This window comes from Mycetomoellerius zeteki, unplaced genomic scaffold, assembly GCF_001594055.1.
Source record: "Mycetomoellerius zeteki isolate Tzet28-1 unplaced genomic scaffold, Tzet1.0 scaffold2, whole genome shotgun sequence".
NCBI lineage: Eukaryota > Metazoa > Arthropoda > Insecta > Hymenoptera > Formicidae > Mycetomoellerius > Mycetomoellerius zeteki.
Genome location: NW_017256956.1, coordinates 11337 through 15587, shown reverse-complemented (window position 1 = coordinate 15587; position 4251 = coordinate 11337). Strand labels below are relative to the sequence as shown.

Below are 4251 nucleotides of genomic sequence, written 5' to 3'. Positions count from 1 at the left end.
TTATCTGATTGTTCTTTATCTGGAGTTTCTCCATTCAAATCGTTAAATTTTGTCTTCTTAGCGCTTCGTCTATTGTAAGTATCCTGCTCCATGAGGTAATTTTCGATGTCCGCATTGTTGAACATTTTTTTTATTTTTCTCGCAGTATCGTCCTCACGATCGGAACGATTGGAAAGTGCGTACATTCTTCTAACGATGTTGTCGGAATGATCGTTCCTTTCACACTGATCGTATAACTAGTATATTTCTCGTTATATGTTATTTGTTATATATATATATATATGTATTACTTGGGGTATATTATATGTACGTTTCCTTCCATCTCCCTCTTTCTCGTTACTCCTCGTTGCGTTTTGTCAATATTGCGATCGAATTAGTCGATTTAAGATATCTTGCAATTGCTGCAATAATCCGTCTCTCGAACATTTGACATTGAGTATGTTTATGTTAAATTGAACAGCTTCCGTTACAGTCTTCGTGAACTCGTTAAATTTGTAAAATTGTCGTGTTGACGAAGTAAATATTACCGTCGATGTGTCGGAAGGCCAAGGTCGGAGCTGGCGGTATTCCTGGGAATTTTGATTGTAACGTGTAATACGCACGAATACTCATGCTACATTCGTCTATCTGTGCCACATCGTGATCATCGAAGATTGCATAGGTTTGTCCTCTGTTGGTATTTACTACGGTATTGATCAAGACGTTCGTGGGAAATCCTAGACTCGAGAGATGTTTTGGCCAATCGTCTTTTAATTTGAAACTTGGATAATCGACCATGTAAACCATATTATTTACGAACAGTACTATTTCACCCGAGGACCTTTGATACGCGGCGGATAAGGTGAAATTTTCCGGAAGGAAATTCATGTAGCTGTTTAGTACGAATGGTCCGTCGTATTTTTTATTGTTTATATGTATCGACCATATGTAGCGTTGATACGTGATGAATATTCGATGATGCAGTACCAACACGGTATCCACATATTGTAAATTACAAAGATCTACGTAGTCGGGTTTATTCGTCGTTGTCGTCGTTGTCGTCGTCGTACTTTCGGTAGTTGGTGGTTTTGTAGTAGTTATGGGTCTTATATTTTTACTTCCATAGAGTTGTTGAATGGCTAAAATGTCTTCTATATTGAGTTTAACGAGTGTATTATTAGTACTGACAAATGCGAACATTATGGAATCTTCCCGCGAACTGTGTATTAATCCTAACGCGTGTCCAATTTCGTGTGTTAACGTGTGAAGTAGATATTCCTTATCGATAGGTTTTTCGTTGAGATATACAATATATGCCAGGATTCTGCATTGTCCACGTGTATTTCAGCGACGTAATTGGGAAGGTGTGAAGGATAGAACGCGTGAGCGAGTACTCCGCCACGTCCGTCAAACGAAGAGGAGCAAATTTCTCCGTTACGTTTGTGGTTAACGTATGTGTGAGTGCCACTACGATACGATATCAAGATGTCGGGATTTAACGTTTTACGTGCGAACGATAAAGATGAATTCGCTGCCCATAGCGAGAACGCGAATGCGGTAGTTTGCAAAGTGTGTGCGTCCGCTAAATGAAAATTCCACGTGAGATGTGTTTTCATCCATTTGTTCCTACCTGTATTTTGCTCGTGGTGTGGAATGTCCGGGAAACCGTATCGTGGTTTACGCATTTGACGCAACGTATGATCATTCAACGTACCATCGCCCGGTATTTGATAATATTCTTGAAACAATGAAATCACCTGTTTAATTTTTTCGCTCTCGATCGACGATTGTGTGTTGTTCTCAATGTTCTTCAAATAGCCATACTTTTGTAGATATAGAACTACTTCAGTATCTACACTTTGATAATTCGTCGTCGTCGTCGTCTTTATCGCCGTCGTAGTAATCGTAATGGTAACGAAAATGATAATGAACGCGAGAGACATCGCGAAGTAACGAAGTATATACGATTTGCAGTAAAAACGATGCGCACTCAAACACTTTGCTAATAGTAATGAATCACATTTCGAGATTTTTTATATATCTTCGGATGAGACTCTTGTCTAATTGAGGAAAGGAAAATGAAATCATGACTATTTTTTTTGTTGAGATATAATATATTTAACAGAATAGGCGTTTTAAACATGATAAAATTCGATAAAGAAGGGAAATGAAATCGTAATATATAGAAAATTAGCAAAATAGAGCGTGAAAAAAACTATTATAGTATATAATATAATTAGTATATTACATAGTTTTGTATAATATATAATTATTATGGTATATAATTTAATGATTATATTATCATTTTTATATAAGTATTATATTACATAATTTTGCGTATAACATTAGTCAATGGATTGTACTCTATCACCCTATCATCAAGATATTCAAGATATCTTTTTCAAGAGAATCTTGGTCATGTACTATACGTATCGTTATATCAGTAACGTTTCGCACGATGACCGGGAGGTAAATGACGTTTGTTGGAGATTAGACAATTTATATCCAGGTGGAACGTTTATCGCGAATTCGTGTATCGTATGTGTTGATTTATCGTTGTTGTACGCACCCGAAGTAATGTTGCATTCTACACGAATTACACTTATGTTCATGATATTTACAGGTTTGTCAGACGAATACCACTTGTTCGGTTGTATCACGCGAGACGACGAATAGCCCAATATCGAACCGATATTATTCGGTTTGGTAAAATCTACTTGGTAGGCACACTTGATCTCGCTTCTCATGGTGTTCTCGTTGGCACGAAGAAGCAACACCTCATCCTTATGAACGTCGTCATTGTAGTCATCGAATATGTAATCGTTGTTATTGCCGTTATTGTTGCTTCGTATGTGAAGAATAGCAGCTTTCAAATACTTAGCTATGGCACTCAATTCGTACGATCCTTCGGGAATCGAGATCGTCTTATCGGTATCGAAGTAGAATTTATTATTCGCCGAGGTAATATTCGGTATCGTGTTGTACGTTTCAAAATTCGTAAGACCCAATTCATACTCGCCGTCACTTAAATCCAACGCGGGGAAGTAACTCGCCGCGAGAACACTGTTCGTTCCAGTCAACGTGAGAGTCAACGACATGATTGAATCGAAGGCAAACAACCAACTGAGGTGACACAAATCGTAGTATGGTATATATTTTTTCAGATATATTTTGTCCTCCAATCCATTTCCCAAAGAAATCATAGGCACAATTGACCGCAATTGTTCTGATCAAACGTTTGATAAGAGCGACGATTTTATGTTACGTTACCCTCGAGATATCGTTCAAGTTCCTTTCACGGTCTAAGATTGCCGAAACCGTCGAAGTAGACAGCGTTATTTCCTTTCTTCGCGTAGGCGACCCAATGTGTGCCCTCATTTTCCGAATTATCGAGATTTACGATACCGCTTTCATTACGACGCGGTTTCGTCGGTAACGCATCACGCATAAATACGCCTCTGAAAAAGGGTAAACGCAAACGGTGCGCCGCACGACTCAATTGCACGTTCGTCGTGATACCGGAGAGCGGTATTTTCAGAGTCTCTAGCGTTTCCTTCCACGATGTTTTTTTTTCTTCTTTTCATTCTTTTCTTCACACCACCACCACTACGTTTGTAGGGTGCTAGATATAGTTCGCGACCCTCCACCTGACGTCGAGCGGCTTTACGATCGCTTACAGCTCTCGCTACGCTCGCTGCCCCACCGATTAAAGATCCGAGCGCACCTAACATTGGTAAAATTGGTAGGAAACCTCCACGTTTCGTTACCGGAAGTATCCTCTTCCTTTTCGTCTTTCTTCTTTTCATACCCATCCCTAATTTCGTTTTTGCTTTCATGACTGCCCATACGGTGGCCGCGGCAGCTTTCTCGCCAAACGTCGAATCGTTCGCTGTTACACGTTCGCGTGCTCTTTCGGCGAGAACTCGATCGGCAATATGTCGATCGGCGAGATCGTTGCTTCGCGAATAGGCGATATCGTGTTCGCGACACGCCGCGTCTAATCGATTAACACCTCGATCGCCGCGTGCTAATCTTTTCGCGAGACGAGTACCGGGTCCACCAAATTGATATCCAGGTATATGTACTTCGAATGGAAGCGCGTTTATTGTTTTGTTAAGTAAATCTGTACCATAAGCAGAAATCATTCCCCGCGCTATCTTATCGTATACGACAGCATTCGTCGCAATTCTTGATAAGTGGCGGCGGACCATCTATGTGCGTTCGTTGCCACGAACGATTGTAATACTTCAGACACGGATGACAACGTTGCAC

General features: G+C 40.2%; 1 pseudogene; it reads right to left on the bottom strand.

Annotated features, from left to right (window-relative positions):
* Window positions 1-1179, bottom strand: part of LOC108722222 (uncharacterized) — a 2556-nt pseudogene extending 1377 nt beyond the window's left edge.
* Window positions 1180-4251: the final 3072 nt, after the last annotated feature.